Source organism: Haemorhous mexicanus, chromosome 6 (assembly GCF_027477595.1).
Source record: "Haemorhous mexicanus isolate bHaeMex1 chromosome 6, bHaeMex1.pri, whole genome shotgun sequence".
Lineage (NCBI taxonomy): Eukaryota > Metazoa > Chordata > Aves > Passeriformes > Fringillidae > Haemorhous > Haemorhous mexicanus.
In genome coordinates this window covers 12,969,396-12,984,835 of record NC_082346.1, presented here as the reverse complement: position 1 = coordinate 12,984,835, position 15,440 = coordinate 12,969,396, and positions in this window count along the sequence as shown.

Here is a 15,440-nt window from a genome sequence, read left to right as displayed (position 1 = left end):
ATACTTTCCACCATTAAGGCAGAGAAATACCATTATCCAGGAGATGATAACAAATTCTGTGGAATGATTTCATACCTGGAGCTGTATTAGGGAGGAAGAAATGAAACATTTCAGCATCTATAGGAGGATATCAGTTTGGTACCACCTTTCTATCTGGTAAATTTACACTGGAGGATTGTGTTTAATGGGTAAAAATATGAAAAAATGCCATGTCTGTTTCCTTGTAACTTTGTGTATTGAATGCAAGACTAGAGAAGGCAGAAATGTAACATGTTTCTTGGCATGCTGTCTTTGCTTCTGCTAAACATTGCAGGCCTTATTTGACCTTTAATCCCTTAAAAGCACCAACCCACTGTCAGAAGATTATGGTGGAAGAATGCAGCATATTGAAACATTTGGATTTTAAGCTTTTTTGTCTTTTCATGGCTGTCTTCTGCTTTTATATTTTCAATATTTTAGAGTAAAAGCCTGAATTTTATTGATATTCCCAAAAGATTCGGTGTTTAAAGGCATAAGTTCTGTCAAAGTCACACGTCTAAGTTGCAGTTCTGAAAATGCTTGCAAGTGCTTTCTGATGGCATGTGGAGTCCATTTTTGGCTTGTTTTTGTAGTTGAAAGTTCTCCAATATGATTAAAACATTCTCAATTTTGACAAATTGAGCACTAGAAACTAATGGATTTGTTATTCTTTTGAGTAAGTATGTGGATAGCAGGTTTCAAGGCTTATGTAATTGTATTTATGCCATCAAGAAAATTATTTCTATTTTCCACTCAATATTCTATGTCTATATTCCACTCAATAGAGCATCTGTCTGAGATGAAGAATACTTTGAGTTTTTGTTTTGGCTTCCCATAAAATTTCTATTACCAATAACAAATGTAAGAATCATTAATGAGCTGCTGTGTTGCTCTGTCAAATGTGATCCTTCTACTGGGCCCAAGAAACCACGAATTATTTTCCTTGCAATAATGCAGCTTCTGCTGAATGTGGTAGAATAGTTTCCAGCTTGCTTCTTAATGCATTCTTTGGGGAAATGGAAGACATGGATTTGAGCTCCCTCATTCTGAGAAGAAATCAAGGTTGAGCTCTATATTTCATAGGTGACTGCTAGGCTCTTCTATGAACAATAGTAACTTCTTTTTCTTAAATTGCATTTTGCCTTTCTACTTCCAAATTAAAAAAAAAAATACTCACTGACTGTTTCAGCATTATAATCAGCCCAGCTGAAGCCTAGGGTTATCAGGATATATCAGTTATAATGAAAATATAGGTTTCTATGTGATTGAGGACCTAGGCTATCCTAGGTTTTAGGCCAGCTGTGTCCTCCTTTGCTCACCAGCTGTATTCCATGGGAAGCTTGGTTTAAAATATGCTTTCCTTGTATTATGATTGTAGAAAACTTTTCCCTTTTTGTTTAATGTAATGGGGAGACAAATCTATTCAAAGGTTGTCTTTCATAAGCTGAAATTGTCTACATAAGTAGAATTTGAGGGTAATGGCATTAGAATATGATAATTTCTGTGTGACTGTGCACAGCTGTGAACTTTGATAATTAGGAAGAAATCTTGAATCAGGACCAGATTGCTTCATATCTTTTTATTGAGCATATTCTCCAAACTTGCTGATCAAACATGGGATGTATCCCAATTATGAGATACTGGAATCTGATGAGTAAGATCCCAAGATTGACAGAATAACCTTCTCCCTAATTTTACCAGGCACTGAAGTGAGACTGACAAGCCTGTAATTTCCAGGGTCTTCCTTCTCACCCTTCTTGAACTTTTGCCACTTTTCAGTCAGGTGGAAGCTCTCTGGACAACGAAGCCCTCTCAAAAATAAGGAGAGAGGTGCTGCAATAACATCAGCCAGCTCTTGCAGTACCCTGGGATGAATCCCATTGGACCCCAGAGGAGATGAGGGTGAAATAGAAGAGTTTGGTTGTACTCCCAATGGTCAGCTGACATTTCTTTTTCTTCCTGGAAGCACATAATGCACATGGACATTTTCTCTATTTCTGCTACACCGATTTTCTGCTTCCTTTTCTCCTGGAAATATGAAATTATTGCAGCTTACCAAGGTGCCAATAACTGTGAACTAGTTCAGTGAAGAGTGGGTGGTTTATCATTTAGACATGCCATGTTGCTGTGTGTCACACAACATCACTCACAAGAGGATTATGGTGTGCTTAATGACAAATGCATCACTCTGTGCCAAACTACTCAAAGCTTGAACTTCTGTACTCATTTGGAAACAAAACCCGTGATGATGGTGATGGGTATTTCAAGTCTTCTGCTAGTTTCAATTTTCTTTAGCCTGTCTTGATGTGTGAGAAGTGCAGATCATTAACTTGTCAGGCAAAGGCAGTATTGCTTTATGGCTATCTAATTATTTTAAGAAAAAAAAAGATTCTGTACACACATTTTTCCAGTGAACTTTTGAGGGTAAAGTTATCTTTGACATCTGAGAAGTATGACACAGCAGTGAAATAGCACATACTGGTGCTTGGAGGAGTTCTGCTGACTTTTATCATTAAGAACCTTTTTAAGTTAACTCTTGGAATTGCTTTGTTTTCCTGTTAGCTACATAAAGGTATCATAATTTTTTTTAAGTTTTCTTGCCCTTGGTGTGGCCATGTTGTCATCAGTCACCTCTTATTTCCCATGTGCCTCAGCATAGTTTCCAGGAGTATCTGCTCCATGACCTTACAATACTGGGGCTCTGCTGTGCCTGTGCACTAACTCATGGAAACTATTTTGGTGTCCTCAGTTTCCCAGTCTTGGGGGAATGATTTTCTTTTGGTTTAATGATGTTTTTCTTTGTGGCAAGAAGCTTTACAATGAAGAACAGACTAGCTCATAAGAGCTATTTTACCTCAGTCAGACCCAATACACTGATTTATAAGGGAATTTAGCCAATGGGTTTAGCAGAGTGTGAGACACCAGTGAGACATCATGGTAGACATCTGCCTCAAGATATCTCACTTTTTATCTCAATATGGTTAAATCTCCATCCCCCCCACCCACAAAATATTTTTGTAAATAATTATAACAGAGAGCTTTGAAGAGGTGAGGATATGAAGGACAGTGGCTGAATGCCATTTCTGGCTTCTTTGTTGTTTGGAAATACAAGGAAGTTGATGTCTGGCAGAAAGGTAAAGCTGAATGCTCTCTTAGTTAGAGATAGCCTGGGTTCCTGAAGTTGCTATCTACTTCCTGAGAACCTGTAAAATAATCCACTTCTAAAAAGTATATTTTTTGCTTGTTGTGTCCATTTCTTGGATAAAGAAGTAACTTAGCTTTTTACTAATTTTCCTTAATGTGGCTTTTTTCTGGCATGTAAGTACCTTTATTTTATCATGTGGAAAACAAATCGGAAAAAGTCACTTTCTTATAGATAGTCTAAGTAAATTTCAGATCTTTTTGTGTTTGCATTTGAAAATCTCAGATGGCAGATATCATATAACATGAGATACACTTCTTTAATGAGAATAGCAAAATAAGAGTGAATTAATCCAAATTAAGACCAAGTGAGAAGAACTCAGTGATTATCTGTATTTTGGTTTTGTATTATTTCCTGAAGTTCCACTGCAGCTGAGTGACATGCTCACAGTTAAAGGCAGTTTTGTGCAACCCATTTAAAACATTTTGAAATGTAGTTTTAGAGTAGTTGAAATGGAGATGGATGAAGTTCATGTGACAGTGCAGCCTGGAAGATGTATAAATGCTCAAGCAGAAACTCGAGTATACAAGTACTTATGTCCAAGTTTATGCCATGTCATAGCACATATCAGCATTGGTTTTATGGGCCTGTGAAGGAAGCCAAAATTTCAAGACATGAATTGTTGATCTACTCAATCCCAGGCTTGTAAGACAACTTAGAATGCTCCCTTCTCCTCTCTGTCCTTTGTAAATTTTATAGGCAGTATTCTCTTCCCTCAATCTTCATACCCTAGGAATTAGATATATTGAAATTAAGAGTTGCAAAATAAACATTGCTTGTATTTTAAAAAACAAAAACTACATCAAAAGCAAAACAAACCTGTCTTCCCCTTGTCAATTGACTAAGAGGCTAAATAAATTAGGAGTTTGGCTTTCTTACCTCCTTTCTGCAGAAAACAATTTTTGGTTTTCATAGTAAAGCACTATGCAAGTGTAATGCAAATCTAATTCAAGCTGTAGTGCAAATCTATGCTTTCTACACCTATTTTTAAGGAATTCCTGATGTTTCAAATCGTTTCCCTCTTTTATGCCAGAATAGTATGAAAAGTTTTGGCTGTTCTCCTGAAATCGGGTTGTCCAAGTCAGAATTTCAGCTTTTGATTTTGGGAATTATGTGTGTGCCTATCACCATTATGTGTAGCATGCACAGAGCACAAGCACAAAATATGGGAGGTCTAGATTTAAATCTCTGTTCTTGATTCAGAGCAGTTTATCCTGCATGACCTGGAAGCGTGCAGAGCATGAACTTGAATATGGATCCCCTGTTTCAAACCATGCCACTGGACAGACTTGTCAAGCCAGAGCACAAGTTTATGTGAATATATTCATATGTGTGCTTCTCCTATGCTATAACTCTGTGCAAAGAATGCAGCTTGGAATAACAGTTATGATGAAGTTCCATTCAATCAAAAATACTCTGTTCATATCTATGTGTATAAACAGCAAATAATTAGTTATACTGAGAATAACTCATTAAAATTCCACTTAAAGCCATTAATCTGGGCATTTAAAAGGTCATTATCAAGCAATTAGTTTGCTGTCTGTTGAATATTGGACACTTTTTAATTGCATCTGAAAGGGGAAATGGAAGAAACTTGCAGACAAAGCAATAAAAATAAATAAAATTACTTGCTATCTGGTAAAAGAGCTCTCCACTAAAGCAGATATGGATTTCCAAAAGTAGTCTTCCTTTCTGATAGCCTGCTCTTTCCCCTCCCTCTTTAACTCTGTAGAAAAGTTATGTTTATGTCACTTTTTCATTTCCATTGTGGCTACATCAGGGAAGACCAAATTATTTCCTCAGTGATGAAATGGGAGGGAAAAAATTAATTGAAAGATAAAGTCCTTATTCAAACACTAATTATCAAGCATTTCTGTGCAGGAATGAAAGATAATGTCTTCAGCTCCCTGTTTCTCAGAGAGCTGTCATCAGGCAGGTGTCCCTGCCCATGGCAGAGGGGTTGGGACTAAAGGATCCAGAAGCTCCCTTCCAACCCTTGACATTCCATCATCACTATCCTGGAGAGCAGGTGTGCTCTGCAATGGCTGCACAGTAAAAGCATCCCCAACTGTGCTGCTTTTGCTTTCATTAGCTTGATTTTGGGTTTTTTTAAAGTAAAATAACTAGCAGAAAACCAATTAATATTTTAATTGTATCAACCTTCTGAATTTAAGAATTTAATTGTATAATCCTTCTGAAACTTTCATGGCAGTCAAATGACTGGGAGGGTACACTGCCAGAGAAACAGACATTTTGGGACTTGTTCTATATATCACTTTTCAACATTCTGAATATGCTTGGGGATAATTAAAAAAAAAACAAAAAAAACAATGCTTTAATTCAGGAAGACAATTTGGTGGTAATTTACATAACAATAAGATGCTGTTAAACAAATGTTTCAAATTGAATGAAATAAGAAAGGAGATAGAAATAAGACTGCAATATACTGGTAGTGCTTTAATCTCACCTTCCTTTTTAAGGATGAATTTAATTCTTTACTGATTTTTTTCTCATTTGTCTCTTAGTTTTGTTTATTAAAACACTTCAGTTCTGCCTGCTTAGCTTTGTCCTCTCAGTTACATGTGAATGTGTCTATAAAATGAAACATTTTCACTGGCATGTTCACAGGCTAGCACAGTGATATATAAACATTTCTAAGAGTTTCAGTCTGAAGAAAATGCTGGAAGTCCTTGTTGTGAAATAAAGAGCATACTACCTGACACTTGGGCCAAATTCAACAAAGAATTTGGGGTTTTATTCTTATCATTTGTCATGGAATCATTGAAGCATCAACTTCTTTCCCAGATGTTTTGCTCTTATTTAATTGCTGCTGTGGTGCTCTTTAGCTGATGCCTCCTCCCAGCTGCAGTGGGCAGCAGTTCTGTCCTTGGGCAATGGCTGGCTGGCCTCTGGCAGGCCTTGGCACTGACTGCACCCTCTGCTTTTATTGCAATTATTTCCAACTTGTTCTCTTTAGTGTTTTAAAGTGAGGGCTTGAGATGAATTGGAGTGAACAGGCAGACAAATTTTTCATGGTAAAGAAAGGAAATTGCTGTAGCTGTGAAAGATGGAGTCCTGTTGATGGCACCTTGGCCACTGGGATCAAACAGATGGGTGGGTAGTACTTCCCTGCCTTCACCCTTCCTGAGGAGACAGGTTATGTTCTGGAGAACCTGGCAGCAGAGAGGTGTGGCTGTCCCAGGAGGGAGGATGCTCCAGGAGCCAAGAGGGACCAGGGCCCAGGCAGGACAGTCTCTCGTTGTCCCCAGTGCAGTCCCTGGGCCCTCGGGCTGTGCTCCTGGGGCTGCTGCTCCCAAGTCATTTAAGGGCTGTTGGTGCACTCAAGGCCCTGATGAAAGGTTTGTAAGGAATTGATATCCATGGTGAGCTGGCACTTTCATTTGTGCAGCAGTTTTTGTGCAGCTGGCCTCTGGCACAATTTGGAATAAATTAAAATGGTTTCAATTCTCCCTGAGATAAGAGAGCTATTCCCACTTGCAGATTAATGGAATACATTTTTGCCATTTTCTTACACAACATAGTGTATATTCTCACTGGGGATAATGGCTGAGTTAATAGACTGAATATAAGGAATTAAATCTCTCTCTCAATATTCTTCAGTATTATGTGGTTTTGTTCTATTATGCAGAGCACTATGTTAATACAGTCAGAAGATAAAATTGTGCAGACTGTTAAGTCTTTAGAGCTTTTGGCCTTGGATTTCTTGAAGCACAAGACTTTTGATTGCAGCACAAACCTTCTTCAAAAAAATTTAGGACACTTCAGTGACAAAATACCATACCAGTATTTCAATTCCTTACCATGTAGATTTCTCAAAAGTTTGTAAGAGTAGAGCCATTAACATTTAGACTTTTGGTTGCTTTCTCTATAATCTTCATGTTCAAATAAAGCTTTGGATCATGATTTGATGTTCAGCTTATGTTCTGCTCATATGTTTTATCCTGTTGTACAATTATTATTATTATTATTATTATTATTATTATTATTATTATTATTATTATTATTATTATTATTATTATTATTATTATTATTATATGTGGTTAATTAGCTTGCTCTAAGAGGAGCTGGGTTTTAGGTTAGAATTATCTGGTCTTTGAGAGCCCAGCAGTTTGAGGGAAACCTAGGCTGCAACAAGGTAAATATTAAAATACAGATGCCTCAAAAGATTAAGTACCCTCAGTAGTTATGTTAGCAATTTTTGTCTGCCTCATAGTGTTTGTTCTATTCTCTAATTTTATCTTGTGTTTAATGAGAGTATGTAGTTTTGAGTAGTGAATAAGTATGGAGTTCTTTTTTAATAACAAATATTTTCTGCATACTTAGAATGTTTTACTGAAGAAGTTGAGGCTGAAAGTGAAATCTGCAACTTTTAAATGAAGATCTGAAATATTTTGAAGACAAATTATGACTATTTTTTTGGAACTGCTTTTATGACGTTTTTCACAGGAGCTGCTTCCCAGCCCCCTTTTAAATCAACTCTGCAGGGAGCTATTTCTATTGGAAGGTTTTGCTTTCCTAGTCTAATGGAGCTCTAAGTTCTAATGATGCTTTTAGATGCTGCTGCAACACATATATAAAAAACCCCAGAAAAAAAAAAATTAAAAAGCAAACAAAGAAAATTCAACAAAAAAAGCTGAACAAAGACAAGTCAATCACCACCACCACAAAATTTTTTTAACACTAACCAAAAAACCACCACAAACAAAAAACCCCACCTCAATGTCCCCAAACTTTGTGACACCTTTATGGTCTTCATAGAATTCAATAACCTGTGCTGTTAATAGTAAGGCCAATGCAGCAGATCAAGGCTGCTATTGCTATTTGAGTGACTTTGCTTTTGTTTCAGCACAAGCAATCTGCAGTGACTGTTCCTGTAATGGTATTTTCCAGAGAGCCCCAGAGACACTCCCTTTGATTGGCAGTGCTGTAGGACAGGGCACTCCTGGACCATTTATGCCTCTTATAGCAGCCACTCAATGTTGTTACTTAATGTGCAGTGTTCTATCAGGGCTGTAATTTACAGCAAATTGAACATATTCCCCAGTCCATTTAAAGACTGTTCCATTGTTAGAAGACTTGTGTCCACTTTTATATTCTGTTGTTATTTTTGTGATGGTTTAGAGTTTTGCCTGGTGCCAGTGGCAGATTTATCTTGCTTCTTCTGTATTTAATTATAGTTCCAGTGGAATTCTTGCTGTGAAAAAGCAAGTCTGACTTGCATTCCCACTGAAGATGTTTTGACAAGTAAAAACTAATTTCTGCATAGTGCTATTCACAGTGTTTCAGGCCATATCCCTTGACACAGAGAAAATAATTGGGAGCAAGGATGGATACTTTAAAAGTTCTCCTTCGTCTGGATTTTGTGGTGAGTAGTTATAGGATCCCTGTTCAGATTTTTGTCTACATGAGGTTCTCTGAAAACCTGGAGCTCTGACCTCAGTGATTGCTTGACCCTAAAAGCTTCAGAAGTGAGTAAGGATACACAGATTGTACTTCCCAGAAAATCTTTTAGCAATAATATAAACCTGTCTTGACAGTTACAAAACAGTGACTGTTTTTGTGACTGTTTTTCTCTGTGGGCAAAGAATCTTTGTACCCATTTTTCCTTTTCATATTGTCAGTGTGTGCTCATCATTTCATGGAAATGGCTTCAGGGAGCCTCATTTCTTCTTTTCACCAACTTTGCAGTACAGTTATCTCGTTTAATATATAGTTCCTTCTTTTGGTTTGTCCCTAGGTGAAGCACTTTGCTAAATGAAATTAAATTCCCATCATCTTTTAAAATTAAATTCTTTAAATCTGGTTACAAACCCCTTTCTTTTCTTCCAACTTGCTGCCCTCTGCCCCATAGTTACTCTTTCAACTCTTTGTCAGCTTTCACTGACAAACTGGGTACATAAAAGCTCAGGCCAGGCTGATGAGGTTTGGTGCAGCCACCAGTGACTTTTCCTCCTTTGCCCACTGCAGACTTTGGACCCGAGGGAGCTTTTTAATTCTGCTCAGAAATATTTGAGGACCAGAACCATCCCTAAGCCTTTTTGATTCCTGCTTGTTCTCTTTAGTCAGGAGACTCTAGTTCTTGCTCTGTTCTGCCTGTGATGTAAGTAATTCCTAATTTCTTGTTGCTCTGTTCCTCAGTTTGATTCACAGCTGATTTCTTAGGATGGCTGCTGATTCAGTCAGTCCTGGGCTCATGGTTTGGGTCATTGTTTAATCTGCTGTGACCCTAGCTGTTCAGGTGACATCAGCACCCTGCTTGTGGGATTTTTCCCAGTGTAGTTGTGGTGACATGTGAACAGACAGTTTAAATATGTCACATTTGCATTTCAACTGATGCAGCCTTCACAGCTCTTTATTGATTTAAAGGGATTTCTGTTGCTTTAAAGCAATGAAAGAACTGCCCTTTGTTTTCAATATGCCACTATGATTCTTAAGGTGTACTTGCCATCATGTAGCTGCTTAGGCAGCCACACAAAAATGACCAGTGCTGCACCTTAGCATGTGCTCAATGTTCAGTACTAGGTCCATGATCCCTTTTTGCTTTTCTTTAACTATTTCTGGTTTTAGAAGTAGGTCTGCTTTTTCACTTTCCAGACTGCTCTCAATTATGGTGAGACAACAGCAGGCTTTTGATAAATTCTATCAAGAAGCAGATTATACTTCTATCCTTAGAATATTTCTTGACTTGTACTTGATATTAAGGTTGGTTTATTTTCCACTGAAGTCTCCCACCAAAATGAAAGTGTAGTACAAAGAGAGTAAATGCATCTTCATGCAGCTCTAGCTGCAGGACTGAGGTATAAATGGATGGGGAAAAAGCTGACAATTTGCCTTCAAAGGATTCAGTAATCAAGAATTGCTTTTCTCCCCTCTACTGAGAAAAATTCAACTTATAGTGTACCCAGTGAATCAGGGCATGCCTTTCTACTTTTATCCAAGTTGTCTTCCATCTTTCCCATCAAAATGTTCTGAGACTTATTGTCATTCTTAATTATTATAGCCACTGTTTCTATCTCTGAAAGATCTTTCTGATATTTCACACTTCCAATCCTATTTGTGGTTCAACCAGCTCCATCTGCAATGCATTAATTAGAAGATTTATGTGCTTTCTGTTTGTAATAGGCAAATAAAGATTTCAGAGCTCTGTTTTTACTCTGTTTCCTGTGTCTTGCAGTATTGTTTGGTTATGACATGCACTCCCACAGCTGGTTGCCCATTTAGTAATTCCTAATATTCCACAAAGTGCACATCCTGATTAGACAGGAGATTCTGTCTGCAGATGAGCACCTCCCCTGCTGTGTCTTTGAGAGGCTGGACCTTTTAGGCTATAAATCCTAATTTTATGGAGAGAAATTCTGCTCTTGGATGGTGCCAATGATCATCTGGTTAGGCTTGCTTTACTCCTGTTGCTCTTAAGGACACTTTGAATGAAAATAATTTTACTATTTACTGATGGAAAGAGTATTGTGTAGGGTGATTTACTCTGAATAATGAACATCACTCACACACACTTTTATGCTACAGTACCTGGTACTATATATAATTATTGTTATAAAACTATACATAATTTTATACAGTAAAATTATACATAAATTATACCATATTCATATTGTGTTTTTAAATAAAAACATATCTTTATAAATGTATACATAATTTGTAACAGTAAATTCTCTTTTTATAAAAAGAGAATTTACTGTTCTAAAAGGAGCATTTAATTGAATAAAGATTTTGCCAGTACACTAAGCCCTAACTAAACTCTGTGACCAGAAAGCTAAGCCCTGGAAAGGTCCCTTCCTCAAACTGAGGTGTTCCTGCTTTAATTGTCCAAGAATTTAGAAAAATATTCAACACTAATTACTTCAGTATCTTTTTATATATGCAATTTACTGCAGAATGCTAGAGATATGAATATTATCTTTTCTTTATTAATGCTTATTTGATTTGGAAGCCAGGGAATATATTGGGAAAAGTACTTGAAGATGTGCTTTGGAATATTGTAAAGATGAATACCCCAATGGAAAAATATTGCTGCCATACCCTGCAAGTGGTTATTATGAAACCTTGGAGTAGAATACTACCCTTTTTTCTTGCAGAGGCAATATTGTATGCAGGACAGAGATAGTGAGCAGCTGAATAAGAGCTCCTGATTGTGGATTTCAAGTTGCCTAGGTACAGAACCATGTCTAGTTATAGTTAGTATGGATTTACTTTGCAACTGGGATCAGAAGTGAACCTTTTTTCAGGATGACAGGGATTCATGCAATCACCATATGGTAATTTGCCTATTTTGTCTCCTATTAGTGCCTGTTATCAGCTGAGTCCTTTATTGGCAGGGCCAGGGAGACTCTCCAGCACCAACCAGATTTCTGTGAGACTGATTTAAGTATGACTTTGCAGAGGTGAGACCTGGTGTGGTAAGGGCCATTAGCTGCAGGCATGTGATGGGAAGCAAAAGCCCTGTTTTGTCCCAGTGCTTTCTCTCAAGATGTGTTGAATCTAACATGGAGCAATGTGGGAAACACACAGTGCAAATGGAGCCAGAGTACTGGGAAGCTTTCCTCCCAGTCTGCTCAGGGAATAAGGAGTGAGGGCCAGTGTGTTGGAACTGCTATGGCTGTTCTCCCTTCCTGTGTGTGAAAGAAAGTGGGGAAAACGTTGCTGGTGACATGGAGCACATCCCCCTTTGCTTAAATACTCCCATCTCCCAGAGGAAAGTGTCTGTGACTCAGTGAAATGTGACTCCTTGGGTTTTTTCCTTCCATCCAGAAGGGTGTATATCCAAAGAGATGAATTGGGGGAACAGCCTTGTCCACATACAAGGGTTTTTTTTCCATCTTGCTTAAAAAAAAAAAAAAAACAGCTTGTCAGCCTTTACTCAGCTTGTTCCCAGTTCAGCTCTGTTTGATCAAAACAGAGCAGCTTCCATCAGTATCTCTCTTACCTCATAGTATTTTTTGTCATTAGGAAATTGGATATAGTATTACCAAAGATAGCTTCATTATCAATGACAATAAATACCTGTACCAATGTACCATCAGAAGCATGGGGGGTAATTATTATTTTTTTTTTAATTATTATTTTTTGCAAAATCTCCCTGGTTTAACAGTGAACTCTGAGGCAGATAAATTGTTTTGGTGAACCATTGATTAAGAATTTTGTCTCTTTGACCAAATGAATCAAAATGTGGCACAACTGCCATCTCTGTGGAAATCCAATACTGCTTTTCATTCCTGCACAGCTTTGCCTTCCCAGTGATGTGTATAAAACAAGAGAGACATCTTTCTGAATATTCAGAACACGGATGTGGTATGGTTTTATCTGAGCTGCAGCCAACAAGAGGATGTAGACTCTATTTCCACTGGATGTCACTCTTAGCTTAGGTCTGTGGGAGCTTAACACTGAGGGGGTGTCTGCATCAACCTCATACCTGTTGGTTTGTTTGGTTTTTTTAAAGATGTCTATCTAATCTCATGGTGCTAAGTGTATTTTTTTAAGGAGAAAAGTGCTAAAGATGGTAATGATGATATGTTGAGTTAGCCTTTGCTTGTGGGATTCTAGCATATTTCTGAAGGGGTGATGAATTTGTGACACTTCACAGTGTAGAGATGCACTTGGATAAAATCCTCAGGTATTAAGAGAAAGTATTCATGAGTCCATGTCAAGCAATTCCCTTGTGCTTGGGAGACCTAATACTACACAATAAATTTCCTTTTTTTTTTTTTTTTTTTTTTTTTTTTTTTTTTTTTGTATTTGACATATAACCTTTCCTTATTTAGTTTCTTTGCTTACAACTATGGGGTTTTGGGGGGAGAGGGTTTGTGGCTTTTGGGGTTTTGGTTAGGGTTTTTTTCTGGTTTTCATTTTTTGGAGATTTTTTGTGAAGGGGTTTATTTGTGTTGTTTTGTTGGGGGGTTTTGTTTGTTTGTTTTAGGTGGGTTTTTTTTGGTGGGGGGGGTTTGTTTGCAATTGTAGCTTTTCTATGGCCAAACACAGAAGTGGCTGGCATGGAATGGACAACACTGCATTCCTTTCCACGCTTGCTTACATAAATTCAGTATACAAGAGAGACTTGACCCTAGTAAATACACTCTCAAAAGTCATTTTGGGTCATGCCAATGAGCTAAACTGCTTATTAATTGATGTTCTGTAGTGCTCTACTAGAAGCAGCAATCTAAACTATATCACACATAGGTTTTGGTTGCCTGTGTTTCATTAAGTTGTCACAGGATGCTCCTGGTTCTGGGGTGTTTTATTTTGCACTTCTCTTCAGGGTTGCACAGAACAGCACAAAACTGCCCCTCTGTAATTGCATTTCAGTGACACAGCTCAGAAATTTGGCTCTTTATTTTGACTGCCACAATGTCAGAATATTTTGGTCACAAACAAGCTTGGAAATTATTATTCCTCTGAGGTGAGCTGTGAAGTTCATGTCTTTGATACTTAAATATCACATAGACTGATTCAAAGTCAGAGCAGAGGGGACCAAATTTCTATGGGGGGGTAGGACCCTCCCTCTCCTCCCTGTGTCCATATCACAGGAAACAATTTTGTGGGCTGGAAGGAAAGCCCCATGGATGAATTTGGAAGTTCTGTTCCATGCTGCCTTTTGCTCCCACAGAGCTGGTGCAAGCAGCTGATGCAAGCCTAAAGAAAGAGGTCAAGTGTCCCAACCTGCTTTAACTTAGTTTTTCATTTGTCAGTGACATTTCCTCCATGTATGTCCCAAAATGCCAAATCAGTGTGCTTGTATTCCAGCCTCATCTGTGAGTTACTGAACACACAAAAGCAGGCCTAAATTATTGCAGCTTGCACATGGCCCTTGGCAGCCCTTCCTTGGTCTTTTAGACTCTGACAAGGCTGATTTCTTTTCAGTGTCTGCTAAAGGAGAGATGACTGCTCATGCAGGGCCACCACATACAGCCTCTTTGGGTTTTTTGTTACTCCTATACAGACTTGGTTCCTATTAGAAAAAATATACTTTTAATATTTATGTTCAGCTTTCTTTGACATTTCCATTGAAAATGTTGGCAATAATTATCATTAATGTATTTGATGGTGTTATCTGAGTGTTCAGGAACCAAAATTACACCTCATACTCTACAGTCTGATTCATTTTTTGGGAAACTATAGGTAATTGTTGCAGCAGTGTTTTCAAGCCTGGTCTTCTACTAAGAGGAGTTTTTCAGTTTAGAGGTAAAAGTACAAGGTTCTTTTAAAAAAAAGTTCATTTCCTTTCTTGTATCTATTCATTTTCAAAGAAAGTTACATTGTAAAAAGCAGAGCATTTACATTCATTTAACTCTCTAACTTCTGCTAAATTTTTTTTAAGAACAAAATAAATTTTTTGGCTTGAAATAATTCTATTCTGCACAGTTTAAGCCTTCAGAGTTATACTTAGGCCATGCATTTGGGTCATTCACTACAAATGACACAGTCTGGTCAAGCAGGCATTTACAGGTGAGAAGAGACACTTTGAGTATTTAGGCTTTTATGTACAAGAGGGAAAACTACCCCCTCAGGTTTCTTTCATCAGATATTTAATAAATGTAATAGTAGACCTAAACCCCTTTTCTCTGTGTCTATAAATAATTGACTAATTTTTAAAACCATGGGTATTAATCTTATGCTGAACATGTTTGTTAGGCACTGAAATGGGAATTAATTGGTTCAGTTGTGTGCCTAGCTCATAGTATCAGTCACCATGATTTTCCTGTTGAAAGGCAGAACTTGGTAAATGTGATCTGCCCTGCTTTTCTCACCTTCCCTCTGCAAAAGAGAGGGACATGAACTGAACAGGCCAGTGAAGCTGTTCAGAACAGTTCTGGTACCAGATTTTATAAAGAAAAGCTCTCAAGAGTATTTCTGCTGTATTCACAATACTTGCTATGTTCATTTAGGTGCACATAGAGACTTCTGAAAAAATTATTTCTTTACATATATTACACTGAAGGCAAAATTGTGTGCAAATTATGATAAGGAAAAATGGTGTGATTTGAGGATAAAGCCACAGATTGTGATTGGTGTTTTTTTCCGTGCTGGAATAACATCCCTTAATGTGTGAATATTGTCTGAACCTTGCCTGAGGGAAGCCTGAGGACCTGACAGAGTCAGGCAGGCTTGGAGCTCAGCTGGAGCTACAGAGATGCTTTCCAGTGTGATCATGTAGATCAGCTGTTCCATTGAATACTTCTGGTTTGAT